This window comes from Lissotriton helveticus, chromosome 7 (assembly GCF_964261635.1).
Source record: "Lissotriton helveticus chromosome 7, aLisHel1.1, whole genome shotgun sequence".
Lineage (NCBI taxonomy): Eukaryota > Metazoa > Chordata > Amphibia > Caudata > Salamandridae > Lissotriton > Lissotriton helveticus.
The window spans coordinates 252,382,698-252,405,034 of record NC_136068.1 but is presented as its reverse complement, the minus strand read 5'-3'; the positions used below and the strand labels follow the sequence as shown (position 1 = coordinate 252,405,034).

Here is a 22,337-nt window from a genome sequence, read left to right as displayed (position 1 = left end):
CCCCGAGTTTGTTTATCTACAGTAGATTCCAGTGTAGTCTGCGTTTGGCAAGCCTCTAGATCCGGGGTGATCTCTAGATCGTCTGTCAGAAGAGAGTCAGACTCTAGTTCAGTTACGGATAAATCCACTAAACATGGTACTGTGTGAATATCAACTACAGCGGCAGATGATAAGAGAATCGCTGCATTAGGAGCTTGTTGACATATACATAATTAACCTTTTGCAGTGAGCGCATTCTGATAAAGGGGCAATGCTTTCATATTTCCAGTGTGGAAACAAGCATTGATAAAGCCAATAAGGCTGACTTTAATGTGCCAAAACGTAAACACAGGCACTGACAAATGTTCTTTATATGTGTTGCCTCCATAAATGCTGGTTATTACATTAAAGCCTGCTATAATGGTTTTGCCAGTGCTGACAAACTGTGGCACAAAAGGATTGCTTTCTGTATAGAATGCATAAGGGAGATTTAAAAAAAAAATGCATGTAACCAACAGTGTAATGATTGAGTATACCTTTGAGGTGTAAAATAGTCCCTCAAGCAGTGGAAGCCTTTCCTGGATGGTGTACTGGTACATAGCCAATAGCATGAGGTGAAACGGTCTTACTCCTCTGGGTGGAGCCAAAGCCCACTCTCTATTTTGAAGAATTCATAAGACTATGTCGAGCAGACAGTGGTGATGCCATGCCAGACCTAAAATATGCCTCTTAAATAAAGCATAGCTCTGACAACATGGCTGATTGTAATAGGTTACATCCTCACATACACCCTTTGAGTACTAACCTCCTTAAATGATAATCACAAATATGTTCAAGGAGTATAGTAGTAGGAATTTAGGTGAAATGTCTTGGAGACATTTTTTTATTATCAGTGACAGCATTTCTTTCCATGAACAATTCAAACCATGGTTCTAACTTCCAGCTAAAGTAGCTGTTGTTTTGTTTCGTGCTTGAAATCCTTAAAACAATTGTTTTTACAATCTCTTCAACAGACTGTATTAATTATTTGCAGCCGGGTCTCATTGACCCCACAGGCTAGGCACGTAAATAGCACGCAGATTCCATCTTGTTCTCCTCACAGAAGGAAATGCCTAGTTAGAGCGCGAGCCGATTGTCGTGTTTACATACGGGCTTTTTGTTGAAAGAGCACGTTGCGCGTGCTTGTCCTGCTTGCACTGCACCGAGACTTTTGTGAGTCCACGCTCAGTTGTGACAAAAATAGAGATGCCCCTGAACGTGATGTTTTATTATTTAGGTAGGAAGATACCAGCGGATGAAGGGACAAATTAATCCAAATTGATTAGAGTTTTAAACTATGTTGATTTTGGGTGACACTTGTGCGGCTAATAAACTGAATTACTTCGTATGTTAATGTATGCAATTTTCCAAGTTTTTCTAATCTAGTTCTGTATTTGATGTTCAATCAAAACAAGTTATGCATCTATGCATAGTTATGTTTTTGCCAAAAAGGGAACCGATGTAAACACGAATAGCTCTGGCCTCTGATTGGTTGTGTTCTTCATTGATTTGTTGGTTTTGTATGTGGTTTTGTGGATGCATGAGTTTGTGAATGCGAGATTTGATGGTTGAGGAAATAATGGATGAATGACTACATGGAAGGATGAGTGAGGGAGTGAGTGATTAAGTACATGATGGGTGAATGTGTGCATAGGTTAATACATTAGTGAGTGCATGGTTTAATTAAGAGGTGATGATGGATGGATGGATGGATAAATGGGACTAATCAGAAGAGTTTACGTAGTGTGGGGACGTGGCTTGCTATCAACAGCTATAGATCGATATGTGTTCTCAACCTGATAAATATTGTCTCAACCCATCATCCATATCTCTAAAGCATGCCAAAGGATGGCTGCAATAGACTAGGAACTGCCACCATGAGATCCAAAAGAAGCATTATTCCAGGAATCAATAGCATCAAGTCTTGGATGCCATGGGCATCATTATTCCAGGCATGGGCACCATCAAGCCAAGGATGCATAATATGCTAACATTTTTTTAATTCAGTGCCTGCATTAGCAAGCTTTGTGAATTATTATACCACTGATCAATGCAGTGTGCCAGAAAACACTTTGGGGCATATCTACAAGCCACTGGAGCATCACTTTTTTTGATGCTCAGGTGGTGTAGTGCCATTTCCCATGTGTACAAGGTGGCGCTAAGCCACTTTACATGGCTTAACGCCACCTTGTAAATATGTCCCGTTCTGCAGCAGTCCTCTGCAGCAAAGGGGCGTACAATGGGTGTTGCTGTGGGCGTTCCACCGATGCCGTCCCAGATTTACAAAGCGGAGGCAGGGCCAAAAACAGTGCTATTCTATTGCCATGGATTCCCAGGCATTAGAATGGCGATATGAGAAGAAATCATTGATTTCTCCTCGTTTTCTGCTCTTTCCAGCACACATAGAGAGAGCAAATCTCCATGAATGAATGCTTATGTGAAGGAAGGTGTCCCTTCCTGTACATAAACAATTACCCCTGCAGCGCAGGCACCCTTGCAACATGGCGGCAGGGTGCCAGCACTGACACCAGGCAGCTTTTTGTTGTGCCATCACTAGTGGAAACATAGGGGTGCACTGTAATCTTGTGAATACGCCACATCCCTGTGTTTTAACCCCTTCGACGCTCATGACGAGCTGGGCTCGTCATGAGGTAGCCTCCTCGCACGCTCATGACGAGCCCAGCTCGTCATGAATAATGGGATTTACAAATTCTCAGCGTGCCAGCTGAATTCCCCAAGCACGCATCAGGTTAAAAATGTTGCGGTGCTGATGATTTTTTGCACCGCTCTACTCTCCGAAATTTGTTTGTAAATATGCTCTTTAGTGTGCCGATGCCAGCATTATTCTAAGGGTGTTACCGTCAGGTTATGGATGACCTCTACATGCTAGTAACTATCACCAGTATGCCAGGCCCAGCATTACCTCAGAATTAGGTGCCAGCACACAAGGAATGTAAAGTATCTGCTAAAAATGTTCACCATTATGCAAGGGACGGTGTTCTGCTAAGGGTGGGAATCATCATACCATGAAAGTCCTTATTAAGTCAAAAATGACCATCATTATGCCAGAGATTGCATTTAGACATGGATACCGACTGTAAGCCAAAAATACCATAATTATGCTAAGAATAATCACCAATATGCTAAATGTGGGTCCCATCACATCAGATATGGATCAAGAACGTGGCGAAATGGGAGCAGAGTGGTACTAGATACCTTGGTGAGTCTAAGGTACCGGATCCATTAGAACTGAATATTTCTAGGATGAATGAAAAAGAACCACTCACTCACTCTTTGTTTCTCTCTCTCTCACACGTAAACATTTTGTAAACTTTTTTGGGCACGAACTTGGCCCAAGGGCACTAGAGCACTTTCTTCACGTAAGCACCAGATTAAATTACATGAGATCAGGATCATTTATTTTTTACGTCGTGGGGAGATTAAGCGGTTGACCCAGAATCAGGCGTTATTGAGCCGACGCCGGATTTGAACCTGATTTCCCAAGTGCAAAGTCAGCAATTAGGCCAAATCTTCTCCTTGTATATAGATACACATATACACAGGTAGAGCCACACAGACAGATCCACAGGCACACACCCAACCCTAGAGCAATCTGGGCATAGCAAACACCATGGCTATGTCTTCTTCTCCCAACATGTTCACAATAATTATAGAACAGAAGACAGCCTTTAATCGAGTAATAGCAGCAGGAGCGTACTGGCCATAGCGGGCACTGGGCGTTTTCCCGATGGGCCGGAAGAGGAGGGACAGTTTTCGAGTGGTGGGGGTCTGTTTTGCAGCAGTTCTGCAATATTGGCCCCCGTAACCAAAGGGGCAGCAATGCTACAGCAGTGCTTCTCAATAGCCTCCGCACCCCCGGCCGGTCCAGCTGAATTGCCAGGGCTGGTTTGTGTTCCCAGTCCAGCCCTGAATAGCAGGTGATAGATTTCAGTCTCAAATAACAGATTTTCTAGGGACATTCTGGACAGGTGATCACGTCAGCAGCACAGAGAAACAAGCATTGGTATAGTGAATAGGTCTCGCCTTTGGTGCCTTATAGGTGTTTAGCTATGCAGCACATTATGCTGGGTGCTGTCCAGCAATATATTGAAGAGCTATACAATTGCTACACACTCGGCCATACAGTCTGATTCAGGAATACATGCTATAAAACAGCCACAATTTTGTGAAGTAGGCGCTACACACTTTAAAGTGACCGCCCCATTAAAGTAGTAAGTACTTTTAAAACTTTATTTCACTTAAGATAGAGCAATAACATACATAGTAATGCTGGGAGGAAATACTAACCTGCAACAATCTAAGTAATGTGTGGTCTAGCAAAAACGTAACCTGTTTAATGGTCGCTTGACTTCTGTACTTTAGATTTGTAACAAAGATAATGTTTTTTCACTATCAATATGCCAAACGCTATTATTTTGATAAAATAATTGTTAGTATCAGTTGGGTGTGTATCTATCCATTGTAATGTGACTGCGAGAGGGCCCATTGATAGGACCGCCAGCCGCAAACCACCAATCCTATATGCAGCACCTTCACAGTGTAGGGCAGAATAGCACGTTGTCTTCTTGGCAAGGGCCATATATTTCTGCCGTTTCTTGGACATATCCATGCAGGTGATGGCACCCTATAGATGCGTGCTACCTCAAGAGCCATGCTTGTGTGAAATAGAACCCAAAGAGAGCCCCTGGATTCCTGCAAATTTAGATGCAAGGAGCACCTGTACTGCGATGGAAGACACACTACGAAATTTAGAAGGGAATAAATCACTTGTTTTGGTATTCAGATCATTTATTTGAGAAAGTACAAAAAACTGCACAAATATCGCACTCGAACGTCAAGTGCATTATTCATGTAAATTGAAATGAGAAGTACAATAAAAGAGCCATTATAAATAGTGTTTTTGGGTCTTTTTACACCAAATGGTTTAAGGTGTTTTACATCAACAATGCATTACTGCATACACATGTAGCTGCCATAACACTAGAACGAAAGAAGAACAAAATCTTTGTCAGGCAATACAAATGGCTGGCTTCAAGTCTGCACGCCTCTATGCAAGTTTTGCTACAGTGCAAATGTCTGATTGTTCGTCTCAAAGTAAAAAATAAAATGCTGCAGAAATGCAGACAGACATGGGAGTTGTGTCCGCAAGTGACCAGCATTGGCAGACATTCCCATTCTGACACAATCTCACACAACTTGCGTCCTCCATAGAGTAATGCATTAATTCATACCTTGCTGATGCGAACAGATAGACAAGCATATACATACACACACACAGGGGAACATATAAAGACAGAAAAACCTACACAAATAGACATCCAGGTAAACACACACAGACACATGTGAACAGAGACAGACAAGCATGCAGATGCATAAAAAGACAAATACACACAGGCCTACAGATTGTCAACCGTATGCAGGACAACTTGCAACACCAATTATCAGAAACATTCCCATGTGTACAGTCTGGCAAATACAACCCATGTGCATACGCCAGTGATGGTGGCACTCTGTCACACTGAAACAGTTAGGCTTCTGTTTTATGTCTCCACTCTCCACCTACCGTAAAAACAGAGCCGAATTAAGCCTGCCAAGATAGCCATAATGGAATGGGAAACAACTAATATATATATAGTAAACAAGCAGGAAGTAACTGCTGGCTGGCCTCTGGAAGTGCTAGTAGCTGCGGGGACTGTGTATGTGCAGACACGGGCAGTGCTAGGGGAGAAGAAGGAGCGTGCCTGAGCTTAGCCAGTGAAAACTGGCAAATTTGCCCCATTCTCCCCCACATGCCTCCCGGGTCAGCTGCCTACTGCCCAGGCATCAGTAAGCACACCGTATTATATAATGTGTTTACAAATATTGCGCAATATTGTGTGTTCTCTCCCTCACCAAAAGCGAGAGCTTTGGCAGAAGAGGCAAAAAATATTCAAGGTCAAAATAGTCTGTTTTTTACTTTTTCCGATAGAGAGCAATGGGCTTACAAAACAAATGCACATCATTAACTTTTTATTCAGGATGCAAAAATGCATATTATTCTTACATACTTTGAGAGTAGTGCTTAACTTCACACCACTGATCGGGCAAACCGGAAGCTCGCTATAAACGGTGCAGCTGGCGGTAAAGGAATGAGAGCGGAAAATGAAAGGCAAAAAAGAGTGCACAAAACAAATGATAAATAAATCAAAGAGCAAGGGGTCATGTAACAGGGGAGGTCCCCACGAAAGTCAAAAACACACCCAAAGGCGCGACAAAGAGCAATGGATTACTAATGAAAAGAAACAAATGCAGAAAGGCACAAGAAGAAATAATTGGAATGTGTGGGTGTGGTCTAAGCCCCCAGAGTTGATACAGCATGTTGAGAGACAGCACCTGCACGCTGCCTAGGCTCGACCTAAAAACACTCGGGACACCTCTCCCAATGCGGGCTCCAACTTTCACTGCACCACTCAAGTGGTCAGTGCACAATAAATACTCCACATGTCAGGTATGCCAATTACTAAATAAACTTGTTTTGAACCTGAACCAAGGGCTGATGAATACTGGGTGGGCAACATGTGAATGCCACTCATAATAACCAATAGCTGAGGGTGGGTGAACTTCTGCCTACCCATTTTGTATGGATAGGACAGCTCTGCCAAGCATCTTAAGTTGTTCTGCCAGATCTTAAACTTAGCCCAGTTTATAATTTTACCTCTTCACAGGGTCAATGGTAGGGCATACTTGAAATTCTTTGCTCAACCTAGTGCACCATATTTGAACTAAACAAGTCCGTGGCAGATACACTGAAATTATGTTACACTTAAGTTATGAGGAGAGGCTTAGTGAGTTTGTGATATTTTAGAGTGACAATGAAAACCAGTTCCACTAAAGTTCCCAGAATACACACATTTGTAAAGTTAAAGCAAAGGACTGAAAGGATGTGATTCCCAGTGACATGATCACACTAGATTTGTGCCTGCAATTGCTTGGAAATAAAGAAGGCATTATGAAGCAACTCATTATAATGAAAGTTGATAATCACGATTTTTTTGTATTTTTCCCAACAACGAAAAATCCATCCCACATACATTTTTATTGTTACTGGGTTCCATATGTGCTGTTTGTGGTGCATGCACTAACTTGTGGCATTAGCATGATAGCACTTGTGCTGGAGACAGTACAAGTGTCTGAAGGATACTTCAGATTTACCAACAGTTGGCACAGACCAGCAAAGGCGATTCTCTGTACCTTGGAGGGCAATATTTTTTTTCAGTTTCTGGGACTCTCCAATGTGGTAGTGAGCCGACTGATAGAAATCGTGGCAGCAGCATCGTGGTAGAGCTGTGCCTGCATACAAGAACCTCCCTTTTACTGTGGGTCAGCAAAGACTGAGCTAGCACAAGCAGCATTAGGAAACTGATAACAGTTGGTGTAGACCAGCAAAGGCGATCCTCTGTACCATGGAAGCCAATATTTTTTTTCAGTTTCTGGGAATCTCCAGGGTTGTAGTGAGATGACTGTTAGGAATCGTGGCAGCGGCAGCATGGTAGAGCTGTACCTTCATACGAGAACCTACCTTCTACTGTGGGTCAGCAAAGGCTGAGCTAGCATAAGCAGCATTAAGAAACTGATAACTCCCAGGCACACCAAGACTGGCATGACTCCTTGTGGGTTTCAGTGGGAAGTCCCCATAACATTATAGAGTTGGCTCCTGTTAACCCTCAAAGCCGAGAAATGAAGGCCTGCCAGTCCTACAAGAATGGAGGCATTCCCAGTGGGCCAGGGAAAGGTTGTCCCATACTTTGTTTCATGATATCTTGAGACTGACCTTGCCACCGTTGTTCTAACCACCTCCAAGGTAATAGCCCACAAGTGCTGGTCAAGTATAATATCCCAGAAAGGATTGTGATTGACAATGACAAAGATATCTATAAAGGGACTTACTAAAAAGAAAGGGTCAGTGGCATTGTGCTGGGGAGATACCCAAACCACAAGAGTGCAAACATCTTTAAACTCAGTGAATATTGAAACAATGGAATGGTACAACGCAGAGTGCAGATATAATGGTGGAGACATTGCATGGCTTCATTGGGAAGTTGGAAGCTCCTTTATAGGCAGTAGAGTGACAAAGGGTCAATAATGCCTAAAATCAGCAATCTACTCCAACACTCCAAGGTTTCTCCTTGTTTAATGTGGAGCATTCTACCCTTAGTAGATGGCAATTTCTGACAGCTTTATAGCCATGTCCACCAGACCCATAAAGCAGGGGAGAATACAGGTATGCATCAGGGTTCACTAAATTATGCTGCAAGAAAAGCCTAATTATTTGGTATAATGCGGCATATTTTGAAGCAGTATTACTTTACGATTTCATCATTTTCATTCGTCGTAACACTGTATGAGCAAAAGTTTCACTTAATTAATATCAGTGTAACAATTAAATACATCAATCATCATCTGAAAGTTGGCGTATAGCTGCACAACAAAAGGCCTGTCACTGTGTGGCAGCACTTTATGTAGTGTTTTATAGTAACTTTTGATCTGCTTGAGCCGGAATAACATCTTCTTTGCTAAAATGTATACATTATGCACAAGATCATGAATTATGTGACAAGTGCAGCAAATCCATAATTATGCGGAAAACACTGCAGTCACAGAATAGCATAATTTCAGTGGCCCTGATTATAGCCCTTCTGCCTACAGCTTTACTAGCTTTTAAAGACCATTTTGCTTATCCTTGCCTGTGGATTAGAGTTATAATTTGCCAAGAGGATTTTTCAAACACTGGTACAGCCTTTGGCAGTGGACTATAATGCTAAATTGGAACATGAGAAATTTGAGATAAATAATATTTATCCAATATTTATTTTTCAGTTTCTCCCTGTTTAATTTAGAACATTCTGCCTCTGTGTTTGAAATATTTGGATAGCATTAGAGCCTTGCTTAAAGGCTCCAGAAGTGGATAAAAAACATGGGGGCTGATTACATGGCGGACGGACTTCAGTCCTTCTGCCATCGTTTCGTATTTGGGACCGCCCGCCTACGATACGGCAGTCCCACAGGCAGTGCTTAATGTGTAAAATATGAAGTGCAGGTGCTGAAATATTTTTCGGAGGCCACATCCACTTTTTTAGGCCCGCCCACTCTCGACACTGGCTCCACCCACTTTATTGGCCCCACCCACATCTTCAAGTGGCACTGCTAAAAGTCAAATATAATACCTGATCTGAATTTCAGAAAGGGAGCCTTCGTAAGGTTTTGATAGGAGGTTCCCCGTGGCGTGAACCATTTTGAAAAAGATGAGAGCAAATGTGCATTTAAATCACAAATTTGGAATAAATTAGCTAAAACCACTAATGCATTGAAATGGACAATTTCAGTGCTCTGTGTGCTGATTTGGGGAAGGACAATACTGGGGGTAGGGCATGCCAGTTTTTAACAGAGTCTATGATTTCAAGGGTACAACTTTGACATAGCTTAAGTTATGTGACAAAATAAAACCCAATGTTGTGAAAACACTAGTCCAAACAGATAAACTGAATAAAATCATGCAATACACTTGAATGAGTCAGTCAGCCACTGTCACTTCCAGTGGCATGGGAGTATAGTGTAATATTCAGTTAAAGCGACTGCTTTAGAGAAACGAAAACAAAAAAGGATGATTACCAATTGTACTATAACTTCTCTCTGGAGCTATATGTGCATTTATAAGACATTAAGAATAGTAAAAAAGAAAAACATGAAACTATGTAGTTCTGTATGACACAGGCAACACAGATTTGAAGAGAGGCATATGTTCAAAATATGACTTTTTAATGAAAGATTTTAGCTTAAGATAAAGCAAAGAAAAATGTGATCTCCACCAAAATGTGGTTTGCGCTATATAACATTTTATAAATAAATACCAAGGCCAAAGGAATAGGTAGGGGGGCAGTTTCAATTTGACCGTATCTTGAATAAGTCATACCTATTAGTGCAAAATAACCAGGCATAGTGCCATACAAAATGTAATTGTATAAAGACAAACTAACAAAAAATAAAATATATAAATACAAATAGATACATGTCGTAAAATGAAAATCAAAAAAAGCAATTAAACTGTTATAAAAACAAAATAAATAAAATATATTAAATAGAACAATAAATATAACATCCAAACGAAGAAGACACATAAATATAACAAAATATTAAATAAATTGACACTGTCAACAAAGGGGTATAAATGCAAATAAATAACCTATATAAACAAGAACAACTAAATATCCTAACACAGTAAAGCCTAACTTTTCCAAAACATTGCAATGACACACATTTTCTCAGTTGGAATGGGCAACATCTATTTTTCTAGAAAACCCCAGAAACAGTCTAAATTGCTTGTGCATTCCATGTCCTCCTCTTTCCTTGCTTTACTCCTAGTGTCATCAGCTGATCTTCGTCCTTTTGCAAGCCAGGACTGAACATAGGGTTGAATCTCCTAAATGGTGGACCAACAAGATTTAAAAACATTAAAGAAGATATTGTTTGAGTCACCGATGATGCTCTTGTGGATGTGCTTATCAGATTCATTTGAGAAAAGCCCCGCTCACATTCTGCAGTACTGATAGCAATAGTGTGTATGGCCATCAAAAGTTCCTTGAACTGCCTTTTAATTTCTTTGCCTCCAGATTCCTTGCACTCTCTGTAGGCACGTATGGTTTCTCGGCTGGCAATGTTGAATCTTTTACACAGAGACTCAATATCACTTTCACCATAAAGAACAGGTAGCTCATCAGGCCAGTACTGTTTGTATAAAACTTTCACTTCGCTAATGAGTGTATCATACTCGCCTTTTTGTCAGCAGAATTCGTTCCTCCTGTAGACAACAAACGATGTCTTAGATTTTCTGCAAGGCTACGAAAAAACTGACCCTGTTCAATGATTTTGTCCGTGGTCTTTCCTTTGTGCAGCACCACACCTTGGAATATATTTTCTTCCATGGCCTTTTTACATAGTGAGAAATGGTTCCCTTGCCGTCTACCATTGCCTCAAACACAGCTATTTGCCGACAAATAGCCCGGTGAGAATCAATAATTGTAGAATCACGTTTCTGTAACTCAAGTGATAACTCGGATAACTCCTGAAGAGCATCATACATGAGGCCAAGATTAGCAACAAACTGTATAGATGATAACCGCCTTCCTAATCCTGTGTACATATTTCGTGTTGAACTGTCACGGGAACCATCATCAGCTGCACTATTAAAGTGCTTGTAGAGAGCAGGATAAGCATTCCAAATAGCCTCCACTGTTCTGAAGCTTGATGCAACCCAACGAGTATCTAACACTCTACCTATTCTGCAGAGCTGAACGTCAAGAGCTTCAGCACATTCCTTAAGCTCCAAATGGTTTTTAACAGAGGTGGAAAATAGAGAATACAGCTTATCGAGTAAGTTTTTTAAATGATTTGTAGCACCAATATCTTTCATGACATCATGAACGGCAAGTTCCAGGCGATGTGCTGAGCAGTGCCAGGCTACAATATTGGAAGAGATTTTTTCTTGCAACCTCTTTACAACACCACTGTGGCGGCCAAACATCACTGAAGCTCCATCACAGGCAACTGAAACCATGCATTTGGAGAGAAAGTCCTCACTTATATTAATTGGATCTTTTTTTAGTGCAGACAGTAAACTGTTTACTATGCCATCAGCTGACAAATCACTCAGCTCAATGAGGTCAACAAACATATTAGCTGGGGAGTCCATGCCAGTTAGCTGCATTCGCATGTACACAATTAAATAACTTTTCCTATTTAACGCAGTGGCTTCATCTAGTAAAAGACTTACTTTGGGGGAAAGCTCAATAATTTTGGCAAATATCTTCCTCTTCATTTCTAAGGATATGTGGCGTTGTATGTTTGAACAAGCTACATTGGAGTGCAAAATTCGACCCATATCTAGTCCATTCAACTGGTGGCAGTCTATCTCCATTTCAAAACCATACGCTGGCCTGTTTCGCTTTGCTTCCTTATAAGCTACACGGAATATTCTGGCTGTTGCTGACATTTGTACAGATTGTGCTTTTGCAGTTACTTGCAATAAAGTATCTCTCTTAGCGTTTTCTAAGATTTTTAAAGTTGCAACATGAGCCTTGCTTAGTGCATGTTCTCCAATCTTTTTCCTCAATGACTTATGCTGTTGTTCTATATTGGTGCCATATGCCTTCACAGTAGACTCAGTCCATTCTTTGGACAATTTCATTCCCCTGGATTTCTCAGCACCAAGATTGGCGACACACAGAACAGCCAAGGTTAGGGCCTTTAACAATTAACCATGGATGCTTGCGTTGGAAATATATTTTTTGGTCATGTTTCCAACCTTTAGGAAGAATGCCTTTCCTAAAAACTCTGTCTGAATGTGATTTCAGTGATAATATGTCAGACTGTTTGCTAGTGCTTGGAGTTTCCTCCATCTCTACAGCAATCTCCACAGCATGATGCGGCTCATCTGTAAGAGGACGATCTTGTGTCTTTTCTTCTGTAGGGGTGATGATAACGCTGCTGCTAGTAGTGGTGTCACTCTCATCATCTAGTGCCTTCTCTCGCACTTCATCTTCCTTGTTCCCTTCTTCCACTGTAAGTGTATGGTCTTTTCTAGCAAGTTTGCTAGCAGGCTCCTCATCAATCTTGGGCTTAAATTTTATGAAGTAGCTTGAAACCTTCTTCTGTCCACTCTGAGACATTCTAAGGATGCAAAGTGAAAGAAAACACTCTAGACATGTGCGAAGTGTGATGTCAATTCATCAAAGTAACATGCACTAATAATATTTATTTGCAGGTTGCACCAAAGACATTTCTGCATCTGCACATATTTAACATCCATGTGGAGTAGCTACCAGATATCGCTAGTTGTTATTTGTTAATGATGTGTGTAGGCCATAGGCTACCTCTTTGAAACAGCTGTAAAGATTCAAGATGGCTTGACTTAGGTCTCTGAAGCAAAGTAAATCCTGTGAGGAAGACAGGTTGTATAGGGACCCCCTACTCCTGACCTGCTGTCACATTTGCTATGGCACCTCTAGGGCTTGGCACTCTAACTTCAGGCAATCTCAGGCTCAGGAATGGGCTAGTGAGGTGAGCTGGCCTCCCTAGAAAATGGGGGAAACTCACTTACCCAGATAGGAAAAGCAGACCCATGCCTGGGTTAATGCAAAGCCTCAAGGGCACTTTGCAGGCAGCTTGTAGGCTAGGCCTGTGTTTAATGGTAAGAAGAGTGAAACTGCAAGCTACCCCAATTCTCGAGCCTATCACAGAGATGCTGTACTGGCTGGCAGAGATTCTTTGTTGAGATTCCTGCAACAGCTGTGTGTTGTAGTAGCAACTATTAGGTGTGTATCAGTGTGAGGGATAAGTTACAGGATGTTCTGGCGTAAGCACCTGTGCTGACTTATTTAAGGCATCAAACTTACACATTTGAAAATTAAACTTCAATGTATTGACATTCGGGAATAGGAATCCAATGCCTAAAGTATTATAGATAATTGGGACTAGAGTTTTGTTGCATGCCACACTAGAGAAATATAATTTCTACGCAGCAAAATAAAGTACATTTCAACACAACCTTGTTGTCCTAAAAAAATTAGAAACATCGCTCAAAGTTGCTGAACAATCACAGACGTGTAACGCCCTGATTGGGAGCATAATGTAGCAGAGTCCTCAGTATTCTTTCTCTCCCTTACTCGCTTCTATTTTTCTCTCTAACCCTGTGTACCAGTACCACTAACTGATTGTCTTTCCCTTCTCTCTATCTCCCTCCTCCCCTCAACACCCTGTCTTTCTATAGATCTTTCCTTCTCTTCTCAGAGTCCTCGCCCATCTGATGCTCCGTCATCTCATCTCTCTCTTGCTATCTGACCTCACGGCTCACGCTCACCCCTCTTTACCTCGGTCTCTCAGACAGTGCTAGTGTTATGCAGCACCACCAACTAGGGGAATATACAACAGGGCACAGACATATGATTTGTAGCAAGAGGCAAATTGCACAGAACAAGTAGTGTGCGTGCTTTTACAGTCTTTCACATACTCAAGATCACAGGAAAACATTTGTGAGCTGAGCTGCCACAACTTATTTATAATTATATTTAATTTATGCCTGGGTTCAAATAAACTGCATACACACAAGTTGTATACACTGCAAACTTGCACAGTTATGTTTCAAAGAACAGGGTTACTCATACAGTCATAAAAATGAGAAGTTACTTCAGGGCAGAAATCCATTTGTACAAATAACCTGCTCAATTTAAATATATAAACACATTTAATAACAAACATTTGCAATGCAATAGGTCTCGCATTTACGCAAGTTTAAGCTATTGGCATTGTAAATGAAAATAAATGCCTTCTATTTATGTTTTAAAAAGAAATAAAAGGCATTGCCATTTGCAATGTCAATAGCTCAAACTCGTATAAATGCGAGACCTAATTGCATTGCAAATTCTTGTTTTTTTATGGCTGCTTCCACCATGTTGCCAGACCTCATGCATCATGTCCATATGGTAAACCACAAACAGCACCCTTTAAACCATCTTCTATCAGGGGGGGGACAAGGGCCTGATGCAAATTAAGGTACTTCACAACCTCCCTCGGGTTATATATACTAAAATCATACAACAACAAGGCCTGCTGTGCAGTGGAGGTGTAATAAAAATACATTTCCTGGGACAGTTTATAAAAGATATACAGCCTTTCATACATACAGACTAGACGCATAGCCCTTGGTGGCGGTGCATACACCGGTGGCGTAACGCTAAAAAGGATTCCCCCCAGAGCTTGAAATTGGAATGTAATGCTGCCTGCGCCTGGCTGCCCCCTTATCATTGAAATTAAAGGTCTATTCGGCACCTGCCTTCACCTCCCCCCAGGGGTGCAACTAAGGAGTAACAGGTTAGCAAATGCTCAGTTTTATATATTATGGCCCGAGTGTTACTTTGAGCTAGTCCTCCTAGTCCGTGTATTTCAATCAGCAGCACTAAGCATTCTGGGACATCCGTGTATTTCAATCAGCAGCACTATGTAGGCCCATTCTCAACGAGGTTAACATTAGAAGTGCACTGCAGGTAGGTTCATGAAAAGCCAAGAGTGGTGGAAAGTAACTCTCGTGTGGCAGAGTAAGTGGATAGCCATGCAGTATTGGCAACATTATGCTGCGAAAATACCAATGAAAAATATACCAAGGGTGTCCAATGTTTTCCTTTAATCATGTATAACTTTGGTGAAAAAAACGTTAATTTAATTTTAAAGACTCCAATCAAAAATTCACACAAAAGCAGGATCTAAATGTAATCGGGACATCGTTTCCTTCTTTGTACCTTCCACTGTAGCTACACCCTAAATGAAAAGCTTTGCAAGAAAGGTCCTTTTACCAGTACGTCTGCATGGCTCCTGAAAAACATTCGTGGCTTGAGTGCTCGAAGTTTTCAAAAATAGCTTAAATACTGTTTTGCACTGTTGTTGCTGCTCGAGTGATAGGAAATCGAGCAGACAGATTTTGTTTTTATATCATGTAAAGATTTTTTGCACGAGGGCAAACGTGGAGGGATATTATTGTGAGCCATTGTGAATATATATTAAGCGTATTTATATATTTTTTTTGTGGCATATATTTTTTGCCAGTTTGCCACCAAGAACCCCCTCATCCCCATTCCCCACCCTTCCTTCATCGTCCACCTGACCAGAAAAAAACAAAGTGTGGGAGATGAGATCAGTCAGCTGACCGGCTTAACTTAAAAACTACGGGCCTTATTTATGAAGGCCTTGCGCCGCCGGTGCGCCACTTTTAAAATGGGAAAACCGGCGGCGCAAGGCCTTCATAAATAAGGCCCCTAGTTTAGTGCTTCTGTACTTTTCTCTGCTTATTAATTCGTAGGCTGCTTTTCTTACCGTTATCGTGGTGGTGGGGCCGGTCGGCAGGCCAGGAGTCAGACACACACTCTGAGAGTACTGTGGTGGTAGGGTAGGTCAGTGGCTGCAGTCATGCCACGACCAGACTGCACCAGGCAGGCACGGTGAGGTGACCGCCACCGTCGCCACCACACAGTGCACAGGCCAGCTCTGACTCTGCCCAAGTTCGTCGACGTCGACTGGTCAGCGCGGTACTCGTTGGTGGGGCCGGCGGGCTAATTAATGTGGACTGGTGGGTGGGGGCCTTACTCGTGGCGTGGGGAGCTGCCTGCCGCTGTAACTGCGCAGCACGGTTATGCTGGGGCGTGGCTCATGGCTGGCTGGACTGGACTGGTGGCAGAGGCAAAGGCAAAAGAAATCTGCGCGCGCTACCGCGCGCATAGCCCCTGACTGGCCCCCCAACCCCCATCAGAACCTCCAGGGCAGCTCCAGCCCGGCCCCCAGCCCCCACCAACTTCCGCGGCCCGCCCACCCAAAACAGAAAATATCAACAACTCACTCTACTGTGGCCGGCTGGCCACGCCACCATGATGAATGATGAAAAAGAAAACGAAACACAAACACGAAACGAAAGTTACGAAGAAACACTGTCTGCACACATTATATTTTTTTAATCATATTTATTTTATTTATTATCAATCAATCAACTGATAATCTAATCTCTCTTCGACTTGGCCTGGCTTGGGGGCGACGGGCGAGGCTCAGTCACCCACTCACTCCTCCGAGTCCCAACACAACTTGCAAGTAAGTCCAGTGCTGAAGAGAAGACGCCGGTTACGGTAGTGTTGATGTTGATTGAGACTTCTGACTGAGTCTGTTTGAAATAATTCACAGACAGTATGACTCGGGCTCGCCTCGGCGGCCGGGCGGCGACCGCTGGAACGGGATAATATGACAGATGGAATGATTGATTCTTTTCTTGATTAAAATTACGTGCAGGTGCAGTACTGATTACGTGGTCTGGTGGGTCGGTACTCGCCGGTACCCAGAATGAACACAAGCGAGCACCACCACACGCACGCTGCGGGGCAAGCCTTTGGCCTGCAGTGTTGCACAGAGACAGAGAGAGAGTACAAGTAGCAACTGCAAGCAGGTGAACAAAAAACACATGTGTGTGTCGGCGTGCGCACAGCAGATGATTCATAGACCCGGCCCTGATATTTAAGTGCCGGTGCTAAGCACCGGATAGCACCGGCACAAATTAAGCACTGTCCACAGGGCAAATTACGATGCAACCGCCACCATGGCGGTCACATTGCCCATGTTTTGTATTGCGGAATGTGCTGTGCTCTGCAGCCCCCAACGCAGTACAAAACAAACACCCCACACATATCCCTGCACTACGTGGCAGGCACCATGTGGTGCCCTACCACATGATGTAGGGATATGTGGGGGGCCACCATAGTTGCCCCCCAGTGCCTATGTCCCTGACGCAGGAAGTTAGGAGGGTCTGCTAGGGCCCCCAAATCCGTTTCCACCTTCTATTTTGCAGCGGGTTGACCACCGCAAAACGGCCGGCAGAAAGGGATATTGTAATCCCTATGGCGGTGCCTGACAGGTGCTGCTGCCAGTCAGGGACTACTAGGGAGGTCAGACAGGCAGTCAGATAAAGACCGCCTGTTGGAGCCGTGGTGGTCGGTCTTGCCGACCGCCACCTGTCCGCCTGCCATTGTCATCTGGCAGGCAGAAATGCCTATTACGATAGTGGAGGAACCACCACCGACAGTCTATCAGTGTCGGTCTCTCCACCATCGTAATGAGGCCCTTAATTGTTGCTCCCACAGGTGGAACATAGTTTTGTCTAATGTGAAACTTGATAGTCTAAATCAGTTTTGAAAAATGCACTTCTTAACCATGTTTCCTCACTTGTGATGATGGGCAACCATGGTCCTTTATCATTTACCTACCGGAATCTATTAAGGCAGTGCTGTAAATGGGTAGGCACTGTAAGGCCCTGAATACCTGCACTTAGGACAATTAATATGGACTATTCCAGCATTTCTCAGCAGGGATGCATTGTTAGCAGTACGACAGAGCCTGCGCTTCTTAGTAGGGTTAAGGAATTCCATTCCCAGCTAAGGTCATCGAGAAGATCGTCAACAGACAGCTCACCAGCTACCTCGAAGATAACAGCATCCTGGACCCGTCCCAGTCAGGATTCTGCAGCAACCACAGCACCGAGACCGCCCTCATCGCCGCCACAGACGACATCAGGATCCTGCTGGACAACGGCGAGATGGCGGCCCTCATCCTCCTAGACCTCTCCGCCACCTTCGACACTGTCTGCCACCGCACACTAAGCACACGCCTCCACCACGCAGGGATCTGAGACAAGGCCCTGGATTGGACCACCTCCTTCCTCTGCGGCAGAACCCAGAGCGCCCACCTCCCCCATTCCGATCCAAAAACTCCGAGATCATCTGCTGCGTACCCCAGGGATCCTCCCTCAGCCCGACACTGTTCAACATCTACAGGGCTCCACTCGCACGCATCGCACAACTTCAACATAATCTCCTATGCCGACGACACTCAACTGATTCTCTCCCTCACCAAGGACCCCCTCACTGCCAAATCCAACCTCCACAAAGGAATGAAAGCCGTCGCTGACTGGATGAAGTGCAGCCAACTTAAGCTGTACACAGACAAGACGGAGATCCTCATCCTCGGCTCCAACCCATCAGCCTGGGACGTCTCCTGGGACCCTCGTCACTAGGGGCACCCCCGACACCAACCGTCCATGCAGGCAACCTGGGAGTCATCCTTGACTCAGCGCTCACCATGAACAAGCAAGTTAACGCAGTCTCCTCCTCCTGCTTCAACACTCTCCGCATGCTCTGCAAGATCTACAGGTGGATCCTGACAGACACGAAAAGAACAATCACCCAGGCCATCGTCAGCAGCAGACCCGACTACGGAAACGCCCTCTATGCAGGAGCCCCGACCACGCTCATCAAACGATAGCAAATAATCCAAAATGCCTCTGCACGCCTGATCCTCGACATTCCACGCCACAGCCACATCACCCCCCACCTGAATAACCTGCATTGGCTCCCGGTCGACAAGAGAATCTCCTTCAAACTCCTGATTCACACACACAAGGCACTCCACAAGACCGGCCCAGCCTACCTCAACAGTCGACTCTCCTTCTACGTTCCCAACCGTCACCTCCGCTCCGCCGACCTCTCCCTGGCCACCATCTCGCGCGTCCGGAGAACCACCACTGGAGGCAGATCTTTCTCCCACAGCACCGCCAAGATCTGGAACACCCTTCCCCTTAACCTACGACAGACCCAAGACCTGATGACCTTCAGGAGACGACTCAAGACCTGGCTATTCGACCAGTAGCGGCACCCCCCCCCCCCTCCTCTCCCTCAGTGCCTTGTGATAGATTGATTGAGTAGTGAGTACACTTCTCAGTAGGAATAAGGAATACAACGGTAGTAAGTGACTGCAATTCTCTCCATATATTTCAAGTGCTGATCAACAGCTGAATTCACAACATGCAGTGAGGTGTAATGGCGAAAGAAAATTAATACTTAACTGAAATTTGTGACAGAATTATTTTTATATGTTGATTGAATAAATAAATCACTGCAAGTGACCCATGCATTTGCAACACTCAGCTTATGTACAGCACAATAAAAGCTCCTCTTTAGATTGCAATTCATAATAGTCCAGATGATTTAGAAAGCTTTACCAAATCGTGGTCAAATGTTTGCTCGAAAAATGATATCGACAGTTCAAAAGTTAAAGCCCTTCTGCTATGACTCAGCCGCACGTCATTTTCTCCACCGCCGTCTGGTGCACATTTCCTTACAAGCACATAAAATGACACCACAGAAACAAACAGGTTTGTGTGAGGCTCTGCCTGGGAATACACTGCGAATGGAAAATATTTGTGAGTGGGCGGCTGCAAGACTCATGCACCTACCTCAACGTGATACATCAAAAAGGTTGCCAAGGGCCTGGTGCTAGCAAACAAAATGGAGTCCTCACCCACTTCCGGTTGGGTAGCACACGAGATAGACTGGGAACATTTATTCCTCTCATCCCTGTGTCCTGACACCATTGCACCTGCTGCATTAGTGATAGCTACAGTGCCATAGCCACGAGGACATAGGGGCGGGGATGGGGGCATTTGAGGGCTGGGCTAGCCCATAATAATCTTTGCCCTCCCCACCTCCAAACGACTGAGGCAACTGGCACACTAAAGAGGTGCAGGAGTTCAGAAGGTGAATGAACAAGAAAAATCCTTTAAGTTTTGTTTTTATCTTGTTACATTTGCTGTGTGTTCCAAAATATTTTTAGTGTCAGGCTATATCATCTGACAAATTGCTCCTTATTTCTTTAATGTGAAAATGTTGTTTATTTTTCTTCCTTTGATAGTTAAGTGAGAGCATTTTGTAAAGTGAACTATGTCACAATCTCTCTGTGGTACAGACATGGCAACTGGAACTAGGCAACAGTGGAGGTCTAAATTATGTGGCAGTGTTGATTAATGTATGTGCCAAGAAAACACAAATGATGCGGCTTAATGCTCCACATCTTTTAATAGAATCGATTCTTTATTTTGTCATTTTTACACTATATTACTGTCTGGGAAAATGTTCACTTCATTAGTACTGGTTCCACATCCAAATACAGCTATAGGTAACTGAAAGGGCGCCATTCAACCTCAGCAAAGGAAATTCCACAGCACAGCAGCACATGACGCAAAACAAATAGTAACTTTTGATCTGTTTGAGCTCGAAACAAAAGCAGTTTTAAAGAAAATCTGCAGGATATGTATCTGATGATGCATTATGTGGCAAATGTGGTAAATTCATAACAATGCTGAAAATGCAGCAGCTGCAGAATCGCATAGTTCTGTGGCTTCAGAATCTCATAATTCCAGTGGCCTTGACTACAGCGAGTGCAAAAAGAAATACTTTAGGATATCATTTTGTTTCTAATTCACAAAAAATATAAAATACCTGTAAATGAACTCTAAACATATATCAACATATACCAGTAGTTATGAAAGTCCAAATGAAGTACATTTTGTTTTATAACCCTGCAGTGTGACGGAAACAAAGATTTTAGTAGGATCACAACAGATCTTGGTGATTCAAGAGATAAATATGTTATTGTATCATATTCTCCATTTGTATAGCGTTTACTATCTCTAAGTGTGGCATTGAAGTGCTTATCTACATGTGCAGCAAGCTACATCATATAGGGTGGTGTGTGGTTAGAAGGATGCTGTCTTTGCTTTGAGAGTCAATATGGAAAGTGTTTTCATGTTGTGCATGATGGTTTGCAGCAGTGTGGTGGATGATGAGGTGTGAGAGACACCGACGCTTAGTTTATGGTTTCTCAGTAATCTGGCAGCTTTAAACAGCTCTGCGGGTCCATTATGGTATTTCCTAGGATTATAGTCTGCCTAGTTGGTTACTGCCCTAGGTTGTCCAATCAGAAATGTAGGAGCAGATTTACTTAAATTTCAAGCAATGCATCTCAGCAAAGAAACTTGCTGCACTGAGTTCCGGGAAAGGCAGGGAGCAGAAATGCATCATTTTTACAAAGATATGGCACATTACTGCTCTCTCCAAGCACTGGCACACTGTGTGCTGCCTTGCGCCAATGCAGGCACCCTTGCCCCATAGTGCAAGGGTTCCTGCGTTACAGGCAGGGTTGGTTTTGTGCAGGAAAGAACAACTTCCTGCACAAAAACACCCCTTAGAGGCATCTTCCTCTTACAATGTGTGCTGCAGAAAACAGCACACATAGAATGGGAAAGTAACAAGGAGAAATAAAGATATGTCTCTTCATTATGCCTCACTGTGGAAGGCATAGCTAGCATTTTGAGACATTCCCAGGTTTACTAGCTTTAGTAAATCTGGGAATGCACCAAAATCCTCGGGCGATGCATAGGTCAGCTCTCCTTCACCTACCTAGTTATCAAAAGAAGTTTGCTGGGTGGTGTCCTGTCCAGGACAAGGGCACTAGGACCCTGGGGCAGCGCAGGGGCGAGGGGACACCGGACACCACATCCGGTCAAGGGGTGGGGAGAGGACATTCTGATGCTGGACCTCAAAGCATGAGGTCGTGATATGCATATGCTGTTGTAAGGGAAAAGAATAAAGGCATACCTGTACAATACTATCGTGTCCTGCGTATTCTCCTGGGTCTGGGAACACGACATCTGGCGACAAGGCGGGATCGGAATCATCCGACGTGGAGAAATCGCGATTTTAACCAAGAGCCCACCCTGGATCGCGTCGTGACCAGAAGGAGGAGTGCAGCAACATTGATTGAGCAGCAGCGACGCGGGAGCCCACCCCGACCGCTGCACGAGGAAAGGAACAAAAAAACGACCCCTCCGGTAAGCGCCTAGCAAA

General features: G+C 43.6%; 1 pseudogene; it reads right to left on the bottom strand.

Moving 5' to 3' along the window:
- Positions 1-10,357: 10,357 nt before the first annotated feature.
- Positions 10,358-22,337, bottom strand: part of LOC144769032 (E3 SUMO-protein ligase KIAA1586-like) — an 85,173-nt pseudogene continuing 73,193 nt past the window's right edge.